This window comes from Prionailurus bengalensis, chromosome B1, assembly GCF_016509475.1.
Source record: "Prionailurus bengalensis isolate Pbe53 chromosome B1, Fcat_Pben_1.1_paternal_pri, whole genome shotgun sequence".
NCBI lineage: Eukaryota > Metazoa > Chordata > Mammalia > Carnivora > Felidae > Prionailurus > Prionailurus bengalensis.
Genome location: NC_057344.1, coordinates 39539402 through 39565978, shown reverse-complemented (window position 1 = coordinate 39565978; position 26577 = coordinate 39539402). Strand labels below are relative to the sequence as shown.

Genomic DNA, 26577 nt, shown 5'->3' with positions numbered 1-26577 from the left:
CAGGGTGTATAAGAATGTAGTGTGGGTGGGAAGCAACAGATAAAGATCATCCTCCTTCACTGAGAATCACTAGCTTGGGCCAATCCCTTTTACAGACTTGGAGACACAGGCTAAGAAGTTACGGACTTATCTAAAGTTTCACAGTAGTGCATTTAAGATGGTATCTTAGCTTGGGTTGCTATAACAAAACACCATAAATTGGGTGGCTTATCTACAACAGGCATTTATTCTCACATTTCTGCAATCTGGAAGTCCAAGACCATGGTGTCAGCATAGTTGGGCTCTGGTGAGAAACCTCTTCTGGGTTGCAGACAGCTGACTTCTTGTTGCGTTCTCACATGTCTAGAGAAGAGCTAGATAGTTCTCTGGCCTCTTCTTCTAAGGGCACTACTCCCACTCATGATGGCTCCACCCTCATGACCTAATTACCTCCAAAAGGCCCTACCTTCAAATACCATCACCTTGGGATTAGAACTTCAACATAGGAATTTTGGGAGGGACACAAACTTTCAGTCAGTCCCTGATTGATGAAAATCCAAATCTCTTGTTCTGTGCGGGATTAAGTACAGCAGATCTCCCTGAAACACTGTTCATGCCTCATTAGTATCTGTGATGGTATTTAGCCCATGCCCAACAGCTGCAGTATCTAATGGGGTGGGGCTGGCCCAGAAGAATGTATTAGGAGTGGATGTCTAATAAAATGAACAATTGCATGTGAGTGTAACTGCAGCACTGCAGACCGTGTGCTGGAAAATAGCTCTCTTTTATGGAGGTACATCAACTGTCTGTATTGTAACTGATTTAGGTCATTGGTCTCACAACTAATGGCAAACAGAGCAATGCAGTTTCTTTCCAAGAGACTAGATATAACTGTGATCTTCTCCAGTTCAAATTAGTCTGTCTTTCATTCTGTTCTAAGAGTAGATTATTTAGATCTGTTTATTTTTTTAAATCTTTTTTTAAAAGTTTATTTATTTTGAGAGAGAGAGAGAGAGAGAGAGAGAGAGAGAGAGAGAGAGAGAGAGAGCAATCAGGGGAGGGGCAGAGAGAGAGGGAGAGAAAGAATTTCAAGTAGGCACTGTCAGCACAGGGCCCAATGCAGGGCTTGAACTCATAAACCGTGAGATCATGACCCGAGCTGAAACCAAGAATCGGATGCTTAACTGACTGAGCCACCCAGGCGCCCCTGGATCTCTGTTTAGCATGTGAATCATTTCATTCTTGAACATGTTAGCCGTTCACATGTTGATAATGTGAGGGTGGCTCAAGCAGGGACCCCAGAGGGACCCCACTGCCTAGCTTGGGAGGCACTTGGTAAGTCTTTATGAGGAAAATATTATTTGATACCCTTTAAGGTGTTAGTAGACCTATACATTTTAAAAGAGACTTCAAATAATTTAGCAATATAATTTTGTTCATGGTCTTGATAGTTCTGCTAATAGTATCTGAGATTGTCCCCATTTATCAGAATGAAAAATTGAAATGAAGAAAATAAGAGTGACCCACTTCACTGGAAGGATTAGGAATAAGAAAGAGATAAAGGGATATCTTCTCATTCAGTCTGCTTCTTTACATACTAGATCAGGACATAGTGATACTGTTTTTCATTTCACAGGATAATAGAAAAGCAACACTTTTTGGGAAACTCATGACTTTTAAAGTCAGTTGTGCTCTACAATATACTATTTTCAGTATAATTATTTAATGTGGAAGGAATGTGGTCAAGAATATAGTTACATGTGATTTGTGATGTGCAGTATCCAAGGGCACTTTCTTTTCTGAAACATATTCTTGAGAAAGATAATTTTAGAAGTTGTCCACACAGTTCCTGACACTGTCCCTTCTCTGTCTTCCAGTACCACAGAAGACTCCACTGATATATACAAATAAAAGACATTACTACCAAGATTTAAAAACATATACAGTAGGGGCGCCTGGGTGGCGCAGTCGGTTAAGCGTCCGACTTCAGCCAGGTCACGATCTCGCGGTCTGTGAGTTCGAGCCCCGCGTCAGGCTCTGGGCTGATGGCTCAGAGCCTGGAGCCTGTTTCCGATTCTGTGTCTCCCTCTCTCTCTGCCCCTCCCCCGTTCATGCTCTGTCTCTCTCTGTCCCAAAAATAAATAAAAAAAAAAACGTTGAAAAAAAATTAAAAAAAAAACATATACAGTAAAACCTTGGTGTGTGAGCATAATTCATTCTGGAAACATGCTTGTAATCCAAAGCACTTATATATCAAAGCGAATTTCAAGAACCATTGGCTTAGTTGTGATCACGTGAGGTTGGCATCATGTATTACTCATATTGCGAGACATCTGCTGTTTATTAAGTTAAAATTTATTAGAAATGTTTGCTCATGTTGCACAATACTCGCAGAACAAGTTACTCGCAATCCAAGCTTTTACTGTATATTATTATCCACATATGCACAAAGAAAAATCTCACAGGTAGCTTGAGTTGGCAGACACATATCTAGTCTCTGTCTGTCTCGATGCTTTTCTTTTGGTGTTTTAGGCACATTGATGATGAAAGGGCTTGTTAGTCTTCCTTGCTTCCTTTTTTTTTTTTTAAATTCTTTTTAATGTTTATTGCTTAACCAACTGAGCCACCCAGGTGCCCCAGTCTTCCTTTCTTATTTCTCACATTTCAGGAATCAATGAGTCTGATATATATGTGGTGTAGATGGACTGAAGATTTAAAGATTGACATTTATGAAAGTGAGGAAGCCTTGGAGCTGAAGGCACATAGATGGATATTATTGCACCATTGGATCAATTGTGGTTTTGAAGCTCTTTAGAAACTAAAATGCCGGGAACTTTCACTTAGGATTGTACATTGAATAGAATGGGTTGCTAGATTGTTAAAATATGATTGATCTCAGTGTAACTCATTTTCAACATTTTTTATTTCTGTTTTCAATAGTTGATTTTGGTTAGTCTTCTTTTAATATGATTGAAAGCTGACTTATATATGGAGTACTGTAAATTAATGTATGTCAAACTCATTACTGTGGGGGTCAGATGGGGCAGACTTCCTAACCTTTAGAATACTGCCGGGAACTTCTAAATCCAAGTATGTGATTTTTCCATGGATGTTCTCCCAGCCACTCTCATGCACATCTGCTTTCTCGTGCCTTTTTACCATAACTAAAACTTGCAAAGCCACATAAGTGTCTCCATAATCCTTATTCTTTAGGCCAAACTGTCAAAATCACAGTAGGCATCAGGTGACAGGAGAGGGGACCTCAGACCTGGATACAAATGTTTAGACTGAGGGGTGTTGTTGAGAACTATTTTCTGAATTGAACAAAGCAAGGCACTTTATCTATATACCTACAGTTGCTTTCCTGGATTTAGCTTTTATTTTGAGCGCATTCTTATTGTATGTTTCTTTGATATTCAGGAAGACTTATCCAAGAGTGTGTTTTTGCCATTGTGATTTCTTGTAAAGGATGAGAGATTCAGGGGATCAGCAGGGGGCTATGTTCTCAAGGCCTCAGTGGCAACCTTTGGCATATCTTCAGGCCACCACTTTAATTCAGTATGAGCCCCTATAAGCCCTGTACTCTCTTAGAAAACCACACATGAAGACTAGTATTTGCAGGTAAGACAGTGTTGCACAATAGAAAAAGTAGTAAAGGCTTGCTTTCCTTTTTCTCTTTAGAGCTTTGGCTTTAAAGTCAGAAAAATCCTGGCTTTAGCATGTACTAGTAGGGAGGTTTCTTAACACCTTTGAGCCTCCTTTTCCCCATTTGTAAAATGGGACTATCAACACACATATCCATAGCATTGTTGTGGGGATTGAATGAGTTCCTATGTAATGAACAGTGCATGGCACATTGTAAGTGTATAGTCCATGTCCCCTGCCTTTCTTCTAATAGAGGGTGTGTCCAGTTGAACACACCCACTTCTCCCTAACATACCTTCCATTTACCTTCAGTAATTTTCCATGATGCTAATTCCCCTTCCACCCGGATCTCTAAGGGAGTCCTGTCAGTGGTTCTGCCTTCCTGTCTCTTTCCTTTTCCATCACTAGCTTGAGATGATTGCTTTCTTGGGGAACATGATTTTTGGAACTGCTAAGGAGACAGCGTACTTCCTAGAGCCAAGGATTAGAGTTTTAATGAGTTCTTTCACTAGGAAAAGAGCAGGGCACTGGGCCATCCTGTGGCTCTTACCCTGCAGTTTGGCATTGCTAGGGCTGGGCACTTAGAAACTGGATGAATGTGGACTACTGTGTGTGGATGAAAAACCTGTGAACGTTTCTCTTCAGGTTGCTGGAGAGAGAAGTACAAATTAGATTATTAATGATTGTATGGAGGCAGCACAGTCTATTTAGTTTCATTATTAAAACAAGAATGGTTTTGGACGATGTGGATTTTTCCCCTTTTAATTTAGATGGCAGAGAATATTCATTAAGGATATCAATAAAGACCATGTCAGTGATTTAGCCTCCAAAGCTGCCCCCTGCATGCTAAAAGACAGAAAAGAAAATTTAAGTGGGTGAGAATGAGAATGTGAGATTGGAAGCCAAATTATAAACTCATTTCAACTCTTGGCCTGCAGGCTCTGGAATAACATTATTTGTTGTCAAGGATGGAAAACAACTCAGATTCAGGTCCAAGTGATTATTCCACTTTGGCATTGCTGCCTTTCTGCCAACAGCAATTCCATTTGGACATAGATTAATTAGCCAGGCAGGGAAGGAAGTGCCGGTTGTGAGAACAAAGCCAAAAGAGGCAGAGCTGCAGCCCAAGTTGCGGTGGAGGGCACAGCGCTGGGCCGTGAGAGGACCGCCCCAGGCTGGCCCAACGAACTTGAACCCTAAACCCAAGGTAAACTGTAAAGAGGGTGCAAATACAGATGGCCTCCTGACTTGTATAGTGATTGACGTACCTCACATCGTTACCGTTACTGGCAATGCCTCAGAGAAAACCTTCAAACTTAGGTGAGGGAAGAAACAAAAATGTGACAGATCCACCTTAGCCACCAGGAGGCTGTCCCCACAGAGAAAGGACAAGTGGTGGCAGGCTCTAGGAGCTTCTTAGTCTTTTCTTTGACCGTGTATAGCCACTCCGGACCTTTTTGATTTCTGTATGTGAAACGGGAACAATAGTGTTTTTCACTTTTTGCTGTTACTTGAATTAGAAAGACAGATGAGACATAATTATGAAAACTCTTGGGAAAGATGACTCTGCGTTAATTAATTGAGGATAACATTGTTACCATTTATTTAACAGGAGGGCGTAGGCCCTTTCCAGAATATTTTCCCTGCCTTTGCTTCCAGAGTGATTTGGTTGTACCTTTTTTCCCTCCGCTTTTATCTTCGTTGACGCACGTGTGGCCTCCAGTGGAACTCCTTAAAGGCAGGGGTGGCGTGGGGCGGCCGCCGTACCCCACCGCTCAGCACTCTGCCAGGACCGCGGTGAGGGGGAGAGCGAGGGCGGGGCGCAGCGCAGGCGGCTGCGGCCGGGATTCCGCGGGGCCGCGCGCGGGCCGCGAGGGGCCGAGCCGGGGACGCGTGCCCCGGAGATCCGGGCTTTCCCGGCGGCCACCCTCTCTGCCCCTCGGGCAAAACTTCCAGGTGGATTTGCTCTTTTGTAACGTTGCATTTCGTGGAACCATTAAAAAAAAAAAAATAGTGGTGGCGCTGCACGCGGTGCTTGCAGAGGGGGGCAGCACTTTCACTCCTGACCCCAACCTGGAAGCCTGAGTGATTTCAGTGCGCGCAGAGCATCCAGGCTGAGCGAGTTCAGAAGCAGCGCGTGGGCAGCGGGCACGTTTCTTTCTGGCGAGATTTGCGTTTTGGGGAAAGGTTCCTTCTCAAGTCGGTGTGACTCTACTGTGCTTTCACACACGCTTCTACGGAGCTTTCGCCGTTATTTAAACCTTGTGTGTGTGTGTGTGTGTGTGTGTGTGTGTGTGCGCGCGCGCGTGTGTGAACAAATATTTTGTATTTTACCCATTAAAATAGGGAGGGGAAAATACCATCCTGCATTTTGGGGCCATACTGGAATGAATTGTATTTTACATCCTAAATAATTTAAATTTCTACCATTTTGTAATATCGCCTACAGCTGAGACATGGAAAATCACAAGGGCTACTACTTCTTATTTTTATTTTATCTGATTTTATTTTTTTATGTTTTAGATTCCTTTCCATTTCAAGAAGAGAAGCCAAGGTATTTTTACCCAGAGGAGGAATGATGTAGTTTCATCCTAACCTTCTTTTCTTATACTTACAGGTAAGTGAGTCTCTTTGTCATAAATTACTTAACAAATGAACTTTGGTATGGTCTGAGTTGTATTCAGTATTCTGGCGGTGTTTGAAATGTGTTAAATTTCATTTTACTGTCAATAGTTTGATTAACAACAAATTATTATTTTAAGATATGAATACTTTTTCAAAGTAATTCGGTTATTTGGCTGCCTTGAATCTTTTTGTTCACTTTGTAAAGCCTGTAATCTACATTTAATGTTACCAACTTCCTTAGAATTTATCTCTTCTCACAGTGGCAAATGACTTAAGCCAATAATGTACTTAGAAGAACTACATAATTCTTCTTAAAAAATATTCACTTGAGGGGCGCCTGGGTGGCGCAGTCGGTTAAGCGTCCGGCTTCAGCCAGGTCACGATCTCGCAGTCCGTGAGTTCGAGCCCCGCGTCAGGCTCTGGGCTGATGGCTCAGAGCCTGGAGCCTGTTTCCGATTCTGTGTCTCCCTCTCTCTCTGCCCCTCCCCCGTTCATGCTCTGTCTCTCTCTGTCCCAAAAATAAATAAATGTTGAAAAAAAAATTAAAAAAAAATATTCACTTGAATGGGAACATTTGTTCTTCTTTTGGGAGTTGTGATAGAATATTAAGCTTTCTCAAATATTTAGCCTGTAATCAAATTGGCACTGTAATTTTGACCATGCTGCAGAATATTTATTTAGACAAAATGGCTTAGGAAATTGAAGAATGATCTTGCTCTCTAACTTATAACACCTCCGGGGTGTTTGGGGAAGTTTGGAGACTAGTACCCTAATGGATTGTTATCATTGGTTTTGGTCTGGGGACAAATGTCAAGGTTGGGAATGTTGTTTAAGTTCTGCTCTTACAACCAGTGATTTTGAGTGTCTCTGTGATGAGATATTTTATTACATTTGTCAACACTAAACTTTAAAAAAAGCAAGAACCTTAAGGACATCATTAATGTTGAAATGCAACAGTCTGAAATCTGAAGTGTATACAAACCATTTGTAGTATTCTTTAGAAATGGCTCAATAGCCATAAAAGTAAAAATAGTAAGTTGTGCTTAGCATATACAGATGTTCAAGAAGTTCCACTCACCTTTCCTGTTGATTTAACAAATTTCTGTGGAGGTTTTGTTCAGAATTTGTAACACTGATTGAAATGAAAGAATGGAAGTCAAAGCATTTGATTTGATTTTACATTAATGAACTGCTTTGCACTAAAACAATGGAATATGTGGATTGTAAAAGGGATTGTATCTGAGTTACTAATAATAGAAAAATAAAAACAAGCTTGGCCAGAAGTTAATAATACAAAAATAATCAAAGAATAACTCTTCATAATTTTTTTTCTGTGTACAAAGTCAAGTGGCTAAGAGGCCTAAGTGATTCAGGGCCAATGAGGGATATATGAAATTATTCTTATATTTGGTCTTGTGATGTTTAATGTTTTTTTAAAAAAGTTTACTTATGTATTTTGAGGGAGAGAGAGAGTGAGAGTGCGTGTGAGTGTGTGCGCACAAGTGGGGGAGGGGCAAAGAGAGAGGGAGAGAGAGGATTTCAAGCAAGTCCCACACTCAGCCCAGAGCCTGACACAGGGCTCGATCTCACAAACTGTGAGATCATGACTTGAGCAGAAATCAGGAGTCGACACTTAACTTGACTGAGCCATCCAGGCGCCCCATGATGTTTAATGTTTTTGAGGATGACTTGGATGATGTTAGAAGAGAACAGTGTCAGTAGAACACCACGTAGACCCTAATTATTAAAATGTTGAGATAGTAGTAGGAAAGAGCCAAAGTAAACTTTACAAAATAGAGAAGCAGTGAAAAGCTGATTAGCTGATTTGCTTGGGCAAATGTGAAATTATAGGATGTTTGTGCTGTAGTATGAAGCTATGAGAGCAGCAAGACAGAAAGAATGCTTGGGTGGCCAGAGGGCAGGCTGTAGCCCGAGCTGGGTTTTGGTGGTGGTCACAGTGCTGTGGATCTCTGCTCAGAGATGTTGACGTCCAGGAGCTGAGGCTGAAAGCCAGACTTCAGGAACTGTTCCTTACAGACTGAGGCCTTTATAGACTCAGAGACTTGAATGTCTTTAGCAGTAGACCTTCCCCAGACTTGCAAGAAACAAACATGTAATTTGGGAAAAGAGTGATTGGGTTGTGTTCTCCCTCCAGTCTGCAGACATGCTACACCAATGCCTGGTGACCATGGAGTCCAAGCAGGGACAGTGGACTGTTTGATTCAGATATTTAACAGCATTAGGCCATAAAAAGTTTGCAGTAAGGATGTCCTGGTGTCGTAACCACATCCTTCACAGAGCCTGTTGCCCCACTATCCCTTCTCAGTCGGTTGTTGCCCACCATGTTTTCACCCCACTCTGTGCCCTGTTGCTGTTTCCTGTCTCTCCCTACCCAGAAGTGTGTCCACATTGCCACACATGCTAATTCCTCTTTTCCTGACAAGGGAAAGGTGTGCTGCTGTCTCCAAGTGCTCCTGGTCACACGCTTACCATCTCCACCTTCTGCTCCTCACCTGCCTGACCTTCCCCCACTCACTGTGAGCGCTGGAAGCTGTGTTGGTCTTCATACTTTTCTTTCTACCTGCAATACTTTTTTTTAAAAAAAAATTATTTATTTAGAGAGAGACAGACCAAGTGGAGGAGGGACAGAGAGAGGGAGAGAGAGAGAGAATCCCAAGCAGGCTCTGCACTCTCAGCGAGGAGCCTGATGTAGGGCTTGAACCCATGAACTGCGAGATCATGACCTGAGCTGAACCCAGGAGTTGGACACTCAATGGACTGAGCCAGCCAGGCACCCCTCTGCCTGCAATACTTTTGACCTTGCCACCCACCCCAGGAACGTCTTACCCTTCAGCAGCAATTCCTACAGTGAGCATTCCTGTACAGGCATCACCAGCACTCACGGAAAGCTCCTATGAGGCCCTGAAGAAGGGAGTGGGAGGATGAGTGAGTGAATGGAAAAGTGAACAAAGGGATGTCCTTGTCTTGAGGGTAGCTCCTCTGGCTCCCTAGCCCCTTGCCTGTGCTTCTGCACTGGCGCATGTCATTGCATTATCGCTACTGTTTGTACCAGAGTCTCTTGGACTCCTCTCTGAGCAGAGCACAGGCCTTTCTGTTCTCATTTTGGTGGTCAGTTAGTTCCTTGGGGAGTGTCTGGGGAATAGAAACTCTCTTTGTGTAGACAAATAATGTTGCAGGTCTTTTGCAGTTCTGGGAACCCATGAAATGTGATTACCAGGTAACATAAAATGGTAGCTAATTCAGTCTTTATTGAGAATGAAGTAGGTATTATAAGTAAATACTAGTATAAAATATAGTAACTTGTAACATTGCTCATATTTGAAAAACCAGAGAATTAAGCAGAGAAGTTTGTATTTTGTGAATTTTTGGAAATCTTTTCAACTTTTAAAATATTTCCATCTAATGGAATGAAGTGTGACACAAAGTCAGTAAGCTTTTAATGAGTGTCAGTTTTTGCTGCTACAATTTTAATTTATACTCCTGAGCCACAATTTGTTTTCAGCAGACGAAGCTTCTCCAGGCAAGCAAGGGCCAGGAGATTCACATTGGCACCAGAATGGGTATCCAGTGATGCATGCCTTCTAGTGGGTTTTCATTTCTTTCTATTGATTGACACTTAATTAGACCTTGTTTTTCTGTCTTTTCTATTCTCTTTTGGGCTCTGCTTATTGAGATTCCCTTTTCTTTGAGTTAGTTTCTCTCTTCCAAGCCTGTGCTTCAGCCTCTCACAATCCCTGCCTGGTTCTGCTGTCTCCTATCTGCAGAGCCTTCTTCCTCTGTGCCCATCTGACTCCCTTCCTTCTGTAGGACTCAGCTCTGGAGAGGGAGTGGTTGGGCCACTGTGCCTCTCTATCACCTTCTTTTTCCCACTCTTTACAGCTGCTTACCACTTAGATGTCTGTCCCGTGGCCATCATGGTCCTCACAGGAGGCAGGGCTCTGCATTTTTAGTGGTTAGCATATGTTTGTTCTTACTCATATTCCCCAACAAATGTTTGGATGAATTTCTGGTATAAAAAACCCTCATCAGAACCTACTGACATCAGGCTTTTAATTTGCTGAGTGCTCATGGTATCTTTCCTTTACCACCTTCTTTCATTTTAACGTTTGTATTTTCTATGCTAACATGGAGATTAGATGGTGAGGGATTTGGAGCCAGGTGTTCTCACTCCAGCACCAGTGCCTACTTAGTTAAATTGTTTAAAATGTAAGTCAGAGAGGTTGGATGCAACTCATGTACCCATTCACAGATAGGTGGATAAATAAGATGCGGGATATATGCATGCAATGGAATAGTATTCAGCCTTAAAAAGGAAAGAAGTTTGGACACATGCTGCAACACGGGTGAACCGTGAGGACATGACGTGAAGTGAAATAAGCCAGTAACAGAAAAAATAAAAGACAAAATGTTATATGACTCAACTTATAAGAGGTATCTGGAGTCTTTAAATTCATAAAGACAAGAAGAGGAATGGTTGCTGCCGGGGAGGGGGCGAGGGGAGAACATAGTGTTGTCTAATTGGTACAGAGTTTCGATTTTGCAAGATGAAGACTGTTGGGGATTGGTTGAACAACAATGTGAATGTATTAAATACTCCTGAACTGTATACTTAAATATCACTGGGATTGTAAATATTATATGTATTTTACCAAAATTAAAAATCAAAAAGTCAAAGACCTTGCTTTTAAAAAAGATAATTAATCATTTAAAAGTAAAAACAAAATTGAAAGGAATTTCTTTGGGGACTTTTCCTTCCTTAAGCTTTATTTTTCATTTGGGCAGATCTTTAAATCACTTTTTATTTAAAAATGTATTCTGTAATAAAAACAAACTGGATTTACATTGATAAGACCTTTGGGATTTACTTTTAGACCTTGTTATTTCTTTTCTTATTTTTGCCTATATTTGCAGTTAAAATCTGATTCAAAATTATCCACTTCCTCACCTGTTTTTCTTCAGTAAAGAGAATAGGATCTTATTGCTCATCCAGAAAAACTTGTATGACATTTAAAAAATTACTTTTATGATTAAGGGAAGAAATATTTGTTCTGTCATGAGCAGAGGGCATGACAGACTCCAGGCTTTGATTTGATTGCTCATAAGGAGCCAGCTACTTCAGTCATTTTTTTTTTTCCATTACACTAATGGACCTTTTATGTGGAAAATCATGACTCTAAAACTGTAAATAACACTCTGGTGCTTGAAAGAGCACAATTTCAAAATGTTCAGCTGACACCTACGAAGCAGTTCTTTTACTTGAAGGTTCTGACCCAGTGTGTAATATCTTTCCTGAAGAATATAAAATGAAACTTGAGTCTCGTCAGCCTGTGAACATGTTTGTTGAGATGGGATGGCAAGGATCTGATGGGGCTATGTGTAAAGGTTTGAGGGAAAGGGGGGGGGGATGAAAATTAGAGGTGAAGGTGGGCAAAAGAAAGAATTATAACCTTCTGGAAACGTTTAGCTCGATTGTTACTTAGTTTTTTTAAGTGCTTATTTATTTATTTAGAGAGAGAAGGAGCGTGAGAACACGAACGGGGAGAAGGGTAGAGAGAGAAGGAGTGAGAGAATTCCAAACAGGCTCCACGCTCACTATGGAGCCTGATGCAGGGCTTTATGCCGGGCTTGATGCCATGACTGTAAGTTTATGACCTGGGCTGAAGTCAAGAGTCAGTCGCCTAACTGACTGAGCGCCCCAAAGATTTTTTAACATTACTGACATGATTCTATGATCAGAGCCACCAGAAAGCACTAAATTCATCTCTACTATTAGGAAACCATCTAATCCAAGTTGATACTTTAAATTTTTTTCTAAAGCTCTTTAAAAATATGTGGTAATTAGAAGTATTAATATTTACACTTAAACCTTTTAATAAAGAGTTGCATATTTTCAGCTCAGCAAACATAAGAGACTTACTACAAGTTAGACTTTAAATACACTTTGTGGTTATGAAGTGTCAATTTTTGGATTGGAATCCAGTGTCTGGTGAAGGTGTCGGTCCTCTGCAGGAAAAATGAGAAAAGTCAGGTGATGTTTTCAAAGAGCTAATATTCTAAGAGAATAATCTTTAGTTTGAGGCTCTGGTCTTTTTTCTTACGTATTAATATTTAAAATATCTATTCTTTTAGAATGTAATGATAATTAATATTTAAAATTCTATTTCTTGACAAATTAAAATATTGGATATTATTTAGGATTCTTGGTTGCAAGAAACAGGAAAGACATATATTGGAAGAATGTCTCAGTATTAATAGAAGAATCAAAATCTCAAATGTAAGAAAAGCTTGCAGCCAGGGCTGATTGTATCATTAAATGTGTTTTTCTTTTTAAAGTTTATTTATTCATTTTGCGGGGGAGAGATGGAGAGAGAAAGAGCAAGCAGGGGAGGGGCAGAGAGAGAGGAGAGGAAGAGAATCCCGTGATTCGGGGCTCGAACTCACGAACTGTGAGATCGTGACTCGAGTGGAAATCCAGGGTCAGACGCTTAACTGACTGAGCCACCCAGGTGCCCCTAAATGTGTTTTCTAAGTTTATAGAAAATGTGAATAGCCACCTAATCCTGAGCCTGTGGGATATATGCCAAGGAACAGTCTTGATAGAAGGGGAAAAAAGGATTAAATTAAAATTAAATTAAATGCCATCATATGATTTACAACATTTGACTTTTAGGATATTTTTTTGCAGGCAAGTGAAATATAATACTTACCTACAGTCTTGGAAAATTGTCCTAATTTGAATTCTGACCTAAAGTTGGAACAGAAGCTGTACTTGGGCATGGATTAGCTGGCCGCATGAGGGTCAGGTGTGTTGTTCTTGTGTTATATCATCACGTAAGTCTTCTTCCCCTGAAGTCGTTGTTGTGGGTTTTGGTCTCATTGTTATTGTTCGTTTCACTGTAATTTGATACATGACATCTTAACTATTATTTTTAGTACATGGAAAGCCAGATTATGGATATCACTGTGACCTGACCTCTCTCCATCCTTTGACTCTTTGGCCGCTGTCCTTGAAACTCTCGCTTCTCTTGGTTTATATAACGTTAACAATACTTGCTTACAGTTTTCTCCCTCTTTTCTCGTTGTTCCTTCCTAATCTCCTTCCTGTCGCCCATATATTAATGTTCCTTTGCATTCTGTACTCTCTCCTCTTAGTCTGTACCTCTGTGTAGTTTCTTCTGGTCTAGATGGCAAAATTCCATCCATTTATTTCCAGCTGGTTATTTCCAAACCAAAGCTGGTTATTTCCAGCTTTGTTCCCCCGGCTCACACTATTCTGTGCTGCAGACTCCTTGCCATTCCTACTGCATACCCCACCAGGGCCCTCTACTCCTTGTCCCCAGTTGAGCTGATTAAGTTAGAGCCAGGTGGTGAGGATCTTGTTTCCTGCCTCTCCCCAACTAGGTTGCTACCCTAAACAAGTCAACACTTTTCTAACTTGGACCCATTATAAACAAACATAAGTAGTAAATAACTACCAAGTTGTGGATGAAAATGAGACTGTGCACACATCACTGAATTTCTTGTAATAAAGTTGCCAGATGAATTCACATTCTCAGCAGTATTGCAAACTGGTATGTACCTCCTTCCAAATAGATGATGCTGCAGAACCCCTGTATTCTATTGTTCTAGGAGCCAGTGGCAAAGGCATGAATACCTCTACATTGAAAGAGAGATCCTTAGAAGGGGAGTCCTGTCCAAACTTGGATCAGATAATGCCACCATTATCAAGGGGCATGACTTTCTTCTCTGTGTCGTCCCTCTCGAGAGGCAAAATTTTAAACTCTCAACACAAGCAGTAGACTTCCAGCTATGATTTGTTTCATACTCGTACTTCATATGTGACTAGCATTTCAAATACGCAACAACAAAAAGCCATAGGCAGGGTACTCAGCTGGTGATAACAAAGATATTAATATAATACTACCCTCAATATATAGTAGCCAGTGAGAACTTATCACAGACATTATTATTATTTCTATAGATCATTATTTGATCCTGAGTAATGTGAAAATAAGGTTCATCTAAGCAAACTTAAAAAAAAATCCAGTAACTCATGTCCTTCCAGAATGTTACCTAAGTACAAATACTACCCATACACATTGCCATTTCTTATAGTATGCCAGTGCACTCAGAAAATTTGCTAAGTGTCTTCTGTGCACTAGGCAGGATTCTAGGAGTTGGAAATACAGAAGTGAACAAGAGATAAGAACCCCTGCCCTCATTAAATTTTTCCTCTGGATCTAGGAGTCTGAACATTTGGCAAGATAACTGGTTTTTGACATTTCCATTTTCTTCCAAGGTTTATTTACTATTATAAATCCCATCTCCTTTTGATCACAAAGTCTTGGATTGTTAGAGCTGAAAGAAATGACTTAACTGCTCTATGCTTGGCATGAATTCTGGGCAGGTGGGCAGGGGTCCTAAATCATAGCTGTACTTGACCATATGACCTTGAATGATTTCTTTACATCTCTGAGTCTCGGTTTCCTCACCTGTTAAACAAGGACTAGATTTAAATCTTATTCAAGAATGGTAGTTGATGGGTTTTGGAATGTTTGAGAAGGCATTTTGGTTGACACAATGACTGAGTGGGCCCAGGAATGCTAAGTAACTTTCATGTCACAGACAAGCCTAGCCCAGGCCACAGAGCTTAAGAGAGCTGAGATGGGAGCAGTACCAGCAGTCTTTTCAGGACCCCATGACATTGCATTCTTTTCAGGATTGTCTAGGAAGAAGTGATCCCTGATTTCTGTTCATTTGGAATAGGCTGGGTAAGGCAGTGGACGTGCCTTTGAGGGGAAAGCTGTCTGCCAAGATCCTCTACTCTGAAGTCCTCAGACTGGGTAGAACAGGGAGCTTCTAGTTCTCATTCTAAAGCTAAGTAGATTTTCAGAATATCCCCTGATTTTTATCAGGAAAGTCTTTTTAGAGTTGAAGCTCAAATACATAAAATTATGTCAATTAGAGTTAATTTCTACTAGAATCTAGTTAATTTGTGTAGCTATTGTTATCTTGTTATGCAAAGATACAAACATTATTACAACCCTGATTTTGAGGAGACTTATGGCATCCAAAGCCTAAAGTGAATAATGCCACAATACTTTACAAGCAAATCATTAATCCATAGAAAATAAGCAGCTTGTGGAGAGAATAGTATGTGAACCAAACCAAAAAGGTTACGTAAGGAAATCTTATCAAATAAACAGTGTAGTTAAATAGCTCTTTATTTCACTGGTAAGCTGGTGTAGTGTAATACTGTCCAAGAGGTAAAAATCAGGCCTCTCTAGCTGAGAAGTATCATAAATGAAAGAAGGAATTTTCATCTTTTGCCAATTAGGTTGAAATGGCATCTCTGCCTACTTTCTGTGTCTGGTGAAATCTTTCTCCTTATGGTTATTGGACCCTTACTTTGCCCTTATGGCATATATTTGGTTGGCCAAATGCTAGAGAAGGATTATGAAACATCTTACAAAGAATCTTTTACCTTTACATTGTTTCCCAAACTGTGTATCAAGGTACTCCAGGGCACCAAAGGGAATCCACAATTGTGCTTTGGAATTTTTTACATTTTCAAGTAAAGGGTGCTAGACATCTCTTGGCCATCATGCAAACTGCTAGCTCAAGGTAGTTCATACTTTCAACATTAGATTGAGCTATGCTCCTTTTGATGATATCACATCTTTGGGAAACTGCATTTTCAGCAGTTACTCTGATAAGAAGCAATTGCTACACAAAATGGGGTGGTGGTGCCTACTCTGATCCTCAGTTTGCAAAACAGTGCAGTGCCCAAGAGATGCACACCTCCCATTGTTAAGTAATGTGGTTAAGAATGCTATAAAACTGTTATTTTTCTTTCAATGTATCATATTCTTAAACAGTTACTAAGTTATTAGGATATAAATACTCATAAACTAGTGGACCTAACTGATTAATGAAAAAAAAACTGTTAGCCATTTCTTTTAAGTCAAGGGGTGTTAGAAAAATTAATGAGACATGAATGGCACCCTGAACTGAGAAAGTTAAACCTTGGACCTAAACACCTTGGTGAATCTCCAAATAGGGCAGAAGACAAGAAAGTTTCTTTATCAAAGAGCAGGTATCTGGAAAAAAAGATCCGCTCCTGGGCCACCTCTTTGAGCAGTCACAGGGGCGGCCACAGCTTCTGGGTCCTGATAAAAGGGCCAGGACTGCCAGATGGTCCACTCCCCACTTGGTGTGGCCACTGCCCTCTCCGTTTCTGTAGAGTTCAAATAGGGAGGGAAGAATGACTGATATGCATAGTGAACACAGCCTAAGGCTAAAGATATATTATCATATTGTCTGAATTTTTTTTTTATTAGGAACTTAGGAATGTGGGCTCTTCTGAATAATTCACCCTACTACAGAATATAATAAGCATTTTATATAAAATGAGTGACAGTTCCTACAGTTCCCTTTCAGGCCTTAAATTCATCAGTCTATCCAATTGAGGCTGACCATAATATAAAGATCAGAAGGGAGCCTCGGCATGAGCCAGACATCTTGACTGTAAAAAAATCTAAGAATGTTAATTTTATTAGGGGCAAATACTTGACTGACAGGTATCAAAACACAGGGATAAAAGTTGGAAGTGTTCAGAGTAGCATCCTAGGTGGAGAAAAGAAGGGACATAGGAACTTCATCACCTGGTTCTAAACTAATCTCTGGGCAGAGACAGTTTTCAATGGTTACTCTTCCTTATACTCCAGCCCTGAGGGCAGGAACACAAACAACTTTTGAAAGGAGTATTTTTGTCAGACTGTCATTTTAGGAAACCTCTAGAGACAGTTAATGGAGGACAATTACATTAGACCAGCACTTCCCAAAGTGTTAGTTACCCAGATTACTAGTGCTGTGGGATGCTTTTCAAAAGGAAAGTTTTTGGTGACCAGATAAGCTTGGAAAATGTACTCCTTTCTCGTAGGGTACAATGCACTGTGGCCTATTAAAGATTCTGGGAGTTCTAAAGTAAAGTAATGTATAATATGACTTCCTGATTCCTGGCTTTCTTTTCCACAGAACCCTTTTCCAGCATGACATTTCTTAACCTTTTTAAGAATAGTGTCCCACTAACCAGCCTTTTAGAGGCACTGCCCATGGATGAAAACCTGATTCCAAGTTAGACTTGCATCTCACTAGCTGTCACAAACTAAGCCAGCATTTCCCAGCCTTCGATCTGGGGCTGAAAAGAAATACAGATGCCCCAGCCCATCACTGGAGTTTCTGATTCTGTGTGTCAGGGCTGCTGCCAGTTATCTGCATTTCTGAGAAGCTCTGCAGGTGGTCTTGGATTTTCTAGAGGTTGAGAGTCTCTCTACTTGGAAGAACTTTCTAAGTTCCAATTCTTTTCACTAAAGCTGCAGTAGGTGTCTCCACAAGACTTTTTGATGTTGGGCATGTTTCCTAAAGGGAATTGATTTTCATGTTGAAAGAAAACCGATGTGCTGCTGTGGCTCGGAGTTTCTCAGCCTCTGGGCCTCTCCCTGCTGTCCTGTGTCTGGGCGCTGGCGCTGCTTTGCTCCTGGAGGCCACTGGGGAGGGGGGGTGGGAAGTGGTAAAGAACAGGACCATTGAGGGTCTGTTCCTGAGCTCCTCAAGCAAGGTGCTGTTCAGACTGGAGCTCTGCTTTGTCGATAAGCTGATAATTTGGTAATGTAGAGGTTGATCTTATGTTCTCTTGGAGAGAGGTTCTTTGTTATGGATCTTCTCATCTTACATCTCATGGCCTAGCATTCTCTAGAATCTCCGTTCCTCCCTGTGATACCACCAGAAGCAAGGCAGGAAATAGCTTAGTAAGACTAGTGGGTTTTTATGGTAACCAGTCAGGGAATTAATACAGGGATAGTGAAGTGGTATTGTGTAGCCACAGGCTTCTTTGGCGGATTTTTCCACTCAAGAGAACGAAAGGGCCCAGGTGAGAACATAGGGTGCTGGTACCAAGTCAGAATCTACTGGATCTACCTACTCTGAAGGTGGTGTGGGAAAAGCCCCATAACTGCATGTTTAATCAGAAGAAGGATAATCAAGCTTCTCACATGGTACATGAGGTGCTTTCATGAGGTCCCTTTGTGCTTTACCTTCTTCAGTCACATGTGGTCCTTAGCCTTGCCACAGAAATTATGTCAGTAGTTACTGGAGAGTGTAAACTCACATGGAAAGCAGCCCTCTTCCTGCTAACTTAGAGCTCTTACCAGTGTGTGTTCTCTCTTTGTAGTGGTCTGGAGTGATTCCCTGAAGGATAGGCCAGAAGAAACGCACACCAGGTTCTGCAGTATTCCAAGCACTATGTAGTCTATTTTACATATATAATTCCCTCATCATTCCTTCCAACAGCCTTTGAAAGTACTTCTTATTAATTCTTTAAATAAAGTTGAGACAGAGGCTCAGAGAGATTAAATAAGTTGTCTGAGGGTACACAGCTAGGGAATGTGGGGGGCTAGAATCCAGATCTATTGATTCCAAAGTCCACTTTGATGTCCCCCCAGCCCCAGCCCACTGTCCATTGGCCGTGGTGCCATCACACTTGCTTCTGAATATCTTCTTTGCATTGAACTCAATAACAAGCTCTTAAAAAAGAAAACAGAGATGACTTAGAACGCTTTATTCCTAGCTATGTATTGCTACAGCCATGGAACTGAGAATGTCACCAGTCATTCTGGGACACACTGTGACAGAAAGGAATATGGTAGCAGAAGATTCATTCATTTTTCTCTGAGTGTAGTTAGGTTATACTTCTTTTGATTTTATAAATAGTTGGTTTTGAATAAGCAGTTAATAGTGTTCACTGGCAGTGTGTTTTATGTCCAAAATTTAGTGGCATTAGCTAGAATTTTATAATGGCATAAATTTCCTGGAGGAAATAGAATATCACCATGGGATATATAGCTAACATTAGTAAAATAAATATTAATCCAAGGTTAACTGTTAGTCTAAACTTTTTCTTAATTCAAAATCCAAGCTAAGCCTTACTTTGTCAAAAAGCTTTATTTCAGCTCAGCTTGAAATTCTAATGTGAAAATCACCATAGACTTAAAAAATCCAGCACAAATAATATTAACTGTCTTCATAACTTAATTACAGAATACCCAATACCATTGCCCAGGAGGCACATGACCATAAGCTTCCAGGTTTAGAGATCACACATTTCTCAAATGTTTGCTTTGGATGGTGATCATTTAATTTGACTCTCACGTTCCACGGATGAAAAAAAGTACTGTGGTGAGTGATCTTTTCAAAAGTCATAAAGCTGGTGGGTGGCACACAGGGCTTCTTATTTTGTTACCAGAGATAGTATTGCCCCTCACTGGAAAGTTTTTAAGAAACACTTTAGCCAGACCTATTAATGTAGCAGACTATTAGGCTTGGCCCAGTTTGTGTTTCTTATGGGTCATTTAATCATAACTAAGCAATATAAACATACCCCAAAAGCTGTGGGCCACAGAGAGTGACAGTTGTCAGTGTTGGGCCTCATTGGTTTGAGTTCTCTCAAATCCAGAGTAAGAGCAGGGGGCCAACAGAATTTGGAAGGCTTTGAAATTTTATTTCAGTCGCTCAGTTACCGCAGAGCAATCATTGGTTCTTTGTTGGCAGTTTCAAACCGAATGTGGAGGGTGTGTGGCTTGTGTAGTACAAGGTAGCAGGAAGGTGACTGGAGAGTTGAAATAAGCTGAAACCGAATGCCTGCAAGTGAACATCATCCCAAGCAAGCCCTATAATCAAAGTAATTGGATGTATAGTGATTGATAATTTTAGTGAAAGCTGAATGCAGTTCTCTGCTATTATGTTGTTCTGAATCACACTTGCTTATTATTATCAGAAAGGACTGAGGCATTTGGTAGCTTGACTAGTTTTGGGAAAAGGTCACTTAGACTGAAATCAAATCATCTTACTTTTATTTTAATGTCAGAGGCTGGTGTGATACTGTATATACTTCATGGTTTTGCATTGGGTTCAGTGTAGCTCAGAATTTTTTCTCCGAAGTATGTGTGTTTTTGTCCATGTCTTCTGGCCATGGTCTAATCTGGCTATATTGGTCTACCCTGGTCACTAGGACTTCCAGCTGAGAAATCTTTTGAGGCATCTCAACAACAGTAGCTGTTAGAATGGCTGCCCTTCTCTAGAGTGAACTTAGTAGTTTAGACTCTTCCTACTACAAAAGATAGAAACTCAGTTCATACAGGCTCAAGCAAAAAAGGGTACAGGGGCAGCTGGCTTCTGGGATTCCTTGATCCAGGAATTAGAATTATATCTTTTGGCTCTGTTCTTTGTGTTGCCTTCATTTTTAGGTAGTGAGGAAAGGCTATAGTATCTCTGGATTTAAGCCTAGCTGAAGAGTGAGCATGATTCTCCATCCCTTTTTTTCTGTCTCATTGTATCTAGTGTTTGGTCATTATAATAATAATTTGATATCTATATCTATATCTATATACATATATATATATAATTTTTTTTGAAGTTTATTTATTTTGAGAGAGAGAGAGAGAGAGAGAGAGCGAGCATGTGGGGGAAGGGCAAAGAGAAAGAGGGAGAGAGAATCCCAAGCAGGCTCCATGCTATCACCACAGAGCATGATGCAGGGCTGGATCCCATGAACCATGAAATCGTGACCTGAGCCAAGATCAAGAGTTGGGTGCTTAACTGACTGAGCCACCTAGGCACTCCTGTATATAATTTTTAATTGAAATATAGTTCACATAATAAGTTTCAGATGTACAACATAGTGATTTGACAATGATATGCATAATGAAATGCTCACCATGATAAGTGTAGTTACTCTGTATGACCATACAAAGTTATTACAATATTATTGACTATATTCCCAGTGCTGTACTTTTCATCCTTGTGACTTACTTATTTTATAACTGGAAGTTTGTACCTCTACATCCCCTTCCCCTATTTCACCTGTCCCTTTACTCCCCTTTGTAAATCACCAATTTATTCTCTGAATTTATAAGTCTATTTCTGCTTTGTTGTTGTTTATTTTTTTTTGTTCATTTGTTTTTAGATTCTACATATAAGTGAAATCCAGTGGAATTTGTCTTTGTTGACTTATTTCACTTAGTGTAATACTCTGCAGGTCCATCAATGTTGTGAATGGCAAGATCTCATTCTTTTATTTTTTTTTTAGGATTTTTTTTAACGTTTATTTATTTTTGAGACAGAGAGAAACAGAGAATGAACGGGGGAGGGTCAGAGAGAGAGGGAGACACAGCATCTGAAGCAGGCTCCAGGTTCTGAGCTGTGAGCACAGAGCCCAATGCAGGGCTTGAACCCACAAACCGTGAGATCATGACCTGAGCCAAAGTCAGATGCTCAACTGACTGAGCCACTCAGGCGCCCCATGATCTCATTCTTTTTTAAGGATGAGAATATTCCATTATATATATACATAAACATCACATTTTCTTTATGCAGTCATCTGTTGATGGATACTCAAATTGCTTCTGTATCTTGGCTGTTATAGATAATGCTGCAATAAACATGGGGGTGCCTATGTCTTTTTGAATTAATGTTTTAATTTTCTTTTTAATTTTCCCAAAAGTGGAATTACAGGGTTATATGGTATTTCTTTTTTTTTTTTTTTTTTTTTTTTTTGAGGAACCTCCGTACTGGTTTCCAGAATGCTGTACCAATTTATAATCCCACCGACAGTGCATGAGGGTTCTCTTTTCCTTCTCTCTCAATCTTTCCAGCAAATTCCAAGACCGACTTTCATCAGCTTTGATTGGGTCACATGTCCATCCCTGAACCAGGGGAATGAATTACTCAACTGGCCAGGTCTTGGTTTTGTGTATCACTCCTAAAGACAGATGATTTCTTTCACACAAGAACTAGAGAAAAGGTTGGTTTTAGTAAATACTCTCAGGCTCTTTAAATGAAAATGTCAAGACTTTGAGGGGAATTAAGAAAAAGAGGCACATTATATTTTTCCACGTGCACATTATAGTGTTGCTAACGTGCATTACAGGTTTTGAAAGGTCTAAGAGTCAGTCTTTCAATAAAAGTATTGATTTTTTTCCCCACTATTTCTTCTTTTGGTTTCTCTAAATCACCTGTGAAAACTTTAATCATGTTCTTCTATTATGCTATCATTCACCAGGACAGTATGCAAAATCCCAATAAATGGGGATGTATAGTCAGCTGTGATGCCTGGTTACAGCCATGGCCTTCTTGAGGGAGGGCCAGGTGACTGGAAACTTATATTTTAGAGCCTGATTTTCTGTCCCAGCATTTTCAGGATTCATTTGGGTAAGACAAATAGCTCAAACCGTGCCGGGCTGGTAGATAATTATCACAATGTTATTTTGAGGCTATTGCATCTGATTTTTTTTCCTGTTAAAAACTAAGACAAATAATTTTCTTAGTTATTGGAAAAATCAGAATAAAGTTCTGAATCCTTTGAAATGATGGCGAACTCACCATTCTTGAGTATGTACCATAGCAGTGTTCTGTCTGTTTAGGGATCAGTTTCACCACACCATGACAATAACTCATTTTTATTCTCGGCTTTATGGGCCTTGCTTTATGGGCCTTGGGTTCCTGAAAGTGAAATTATGAGTGTATATTAGCATACTGTTGATACTCAGTGGCTGGTGTATTTTCTATATTTATTTTATCAGTTAAAGAAGCATCAGACTTCAGTAAAAATCTTTTCTCTTTATATACTGACAGGTTTTTAAATCTGGAAACAAAAAAGATACAAAAGAATTTGTATGCCACCATTGATTTCTTGCAGAATTCTGCCTCAAGTTAATAAAAAAGAATCTAACTTTGGGACTGCAAGGAGCTGTTCTCTGAACTTTTGTCCTTAGTTTCACCTGATAGCCAAATGGGCGAGAGAGACTATCAGACTTCCATAGGATGATATTGAAACTCTGAGGCAGGCCTCTGCATGCTATTATATCTGCCCTTAGACGCCCCCCCCCGCCATCCCACCCCAGGCCGGGATGCTTCTATGACTTTCTTTTTATACTTGGTCCTCAGCAGGTTTACTACGATGGGCTTTGGCATGTTTGCTTTATATTTCCCCTAACTGTGGTTCACTCAGCTTGCTGGCTGTGTGGCTCAAGACCTTGAATCAGTTTCGGCAGACTCCTGGTGACGGTCTTTGTGGCTGCTGTTGCCTCCTCTTTTCTCCTTTTGGGGCTCCAGTCACACGTTATGTTCGCACTTTGATCTGTGCTTCCTATGCCGCTTAAGCTCTTTTCTGCGTTTTCAGGTCTGTTTTTCCCTCTCTGCTTCTGTTTGGATATATTCTACTGACATCTCTTTTCATTTCATTTCATTTCATTTCATTTCATTTCATTTCATTTCATGTATTTATTTTTTTAAGTTTATTTATTTATTTTGAGAGATACAGGGACAGTGTGAATGAGGGAGGGGCAGAACAAGAGAGAGGGAGAGAATCCCAAGCAGGCTCTGCACTGTCAGTGGGGAACCCAGTGCAGGTCTTGAACTTACAAAACCATGAGATCCTGACCTGAGCCAAAACCAAGAGTCGGACGCCTAACTGAACCAGGTAGGGGTCCCTCTTTCACTTTAGAAAACCCTTCTTGTACTGTGTCTAATTTGCTGTTAAACACATGTATTGAATTATTAATTTCAATTATTATGTAGATTATATATAGATTCTAGATATCAGATAAAATTATCTTTCATCTACTTTATTCAACATAGTAATTGTAATTATATTAAAATTCCTTTTTGATCATTGTAATATCTAGATCACCTGTGGGTCAATATGGTATCCAGTTTTTCTTAGTTTTTGGTCATCCATTCTTGTTTCATGTCATGCTTTGTAATTTTTTATTAAGTACCTGACATTGTATATGAAAAATGGTGGTGTTTCTGGATGCTGTGCTCTTCCTCCAGGGGAGATTTTTTTTTTTTCTGGTGGACAGTAGAATAAAGCTGTTCATCTAGATGCAGTCAACAATTATGATGATTGGGGTGGAGTTTCAGGCTGCTCTGTTTCTGTTTACCTGACTCCTAAGGCAAAGCCCATTGAGGGTCTTACCTGAAAGCCAGGGTTCCTTGTCCATGTTAGACCCTAAACTAGTTCCAAGCAGAGTGGGATTGACAAAAACTTCTTAGCTTTTCAGCTTTCAGCTTTCTGCTTGTCTTCTCCTTTTTCAACTCGTGTTTTTGGATTTCTCAAGTGCCTTGAATGCAAAAGCTGAGTAGCGTAATTTTGGTTCACGTTCTTGAGGTTCCCTTTTCTTTGGGATCTTGGCTGCTCAAGTCCTGGCTGTAGTGGTGGTCTGAACTCCAGGTTGTGTCTCTTTGACCCAGGGAGACTGCTCCCACCTGTGGGCTACAGCTGTCTGCTCACCTCTTCTCCCCCTCCCCCTTCTCCCTCCTCCTCCTCCTCCTCCTTTTCCTGCTTCTTCTCCTCTCCCTCCTTCTCCTTCTTCTTTTCCTCTCCCTACCCCTGCTTCTTCATTTTTAGTTCAGCTTTTGTAGTTGCTTTCAGTGGGAGAGACTTAGTGTGATATTGCCATTCCATTTTAGTTATTTTACAATACAAGTGTTCTCATGAATGCAATATGTATTCAGGCAATATGTATGAAAATATTGTTTATTCAAAACAAAGTTTTACTTCAAGAAAAGAGAATATCCAAATTTTATAATTGTTTTTAGGTAAAAAAAATTCTGGTGGTTGTCAGAAGTAGGGGTTAGGGGGAGAATGAAATGGGCAAAAGGAGTCAAAAGGTACGAATTTTCACTTATAAAACAAGTCACAGGCATATAGAGTACAGAATGGTGACTATAATTAATAATACTGTATTGCATATTTGAAAGTCACTAAGAGAGTAGGTATTAAAAGTTCTCACCACAGGAAAAAAAACTGTAACTATGTATAGTGACAGATGTTAACTAGACCTATTGTGATCACTTCACAATATATATAAATATCAAATCATTATATTGTACACCAGAAACTAATATAGTGTTATGTCTGTTATACCAATAAAAAATTTGAGAAGGAAAATAGCTTTAGGATTTAAGAAAAAGTAGAAAATATACATGAGATCTTGGTGAATACCTTTTAAAAGTGTATTCTCAAAGTTCAGAGACCAAATTTCTTGCTGGCTTTTTCTTTAAGAATAGTTGGAAAGTGTGGCGCCTGGGTGGCTCAGTCAGTTAAGCATCTGACTTCAGCTCGGGTTTGTGCTCATGGTTCCTGAGTTTGAGCCCCCTGTTGGGCTCTGTGCTGACAGTGCGGAGCCTGGACCCTGCTTCAGATTCTGTGTCACCCTCTCTCTCTGACCCTCCCCTGACTTGTGCTCTGTCTGTCTGTGTCTCTCTCAAAAATAAACAAACATTAAAATAAATTTAAAAAAAGAATAGTTGAAAAGTAATCTACTGAAAAACGTATTTTTTATTGCATCAAAGTCATTGAGATCAGATTGCTAGCAAAATAAATACAACTGACTTTTGAACAATATGGGTTTGAATTGTGCAGGTCCAGTTACATATGGATATTTATCAGTAAGTGTACTGGAAATTTTTTTTTGTAGATTTATAATAATTTGAAAAAAACTTGCAGACAAATTGTATAGCCTAGAAGTACCAAAAAAGTAAGAAAAAAGTTGAGTATTATTGAAAGAATATGGTATATAATACCCATAACATATAAAATATGTGTTAATTGACTATATTATTGGTAAGGCTTCTGGTCAACAGGGTATTAGTAATTATGTTGTGGGGGGGTCCAAAGTTACAGGCAGATTTTTAACTGTTGGGAGGAGGAGGGGCATCTCTAACTTAAGGGTCAACTGTAGATAGAAAGTGGAAGAAATCACTTATAAACATAGATACAAAAACCCTAAACAAAATATTAGCAAAATGAATCTTCTAAAGGTTAAAAAATATCACAACTTAGTTGGGTTTATTCCAGGAATTCAAAGATGGTTTGGCATAAGAAAATCTTTTTTTGTAATTTACTCATATTCACAATTTAAATCTGAAAACCATGTGTTTATCTCAACGGATGCAGGAAAGTATATAATAAAATTCAAATTCCATTCATGAAAAGCCCGTTAAAAATAGTGGAGCATTTCTAGTCTCAGGTGTACTTAACAAAAATTTTCAGCAAATATCATACTTAACTGTGAAACTTAAGCAAAATTTCCACTAATATCAAGAGTAAGATAAGAATGCCCATAACAATAAATTATCTAAAAATAATAAATAAGTCCCATTTATAGTAGCATCAAAACAATAAAATACTTAGGAATAAATTTAACCAAGGAGGTGAAAGATCTATACACCAAAAACTATAAGACA

General features: G+C 39.8%; 1 protein-coding gene across 3 annotated transcripts in view; it reads left to right on the top strand.

The window, feature by feature from the left end:
* The window catches only part of CSGALNACT1 (chondroitin sulfate N-acetylgalactosaminyltransferase 1), a 342071-nt gene that overhangs the window by 151919 nt on the left and 163575 nt on the right, over nucleotides 1–26577 (top strand). For 2 of the 3 annotated variants that reach the window (XM_043562633.1, XM_043562613.1), the window contains exon 2: nucleotides 6148–6241. The gene's annotated coding sequence lies outside the window, so the exon portion shown is untranslated. Of the gene's footprint in view, nucleotides 1–5469; nucleotides 5581–6147; nucleotides 6242–26577 lie in introns of those variants that run through there. The other variant, XM_043562622.1, reaches the window with a different exon arrangement.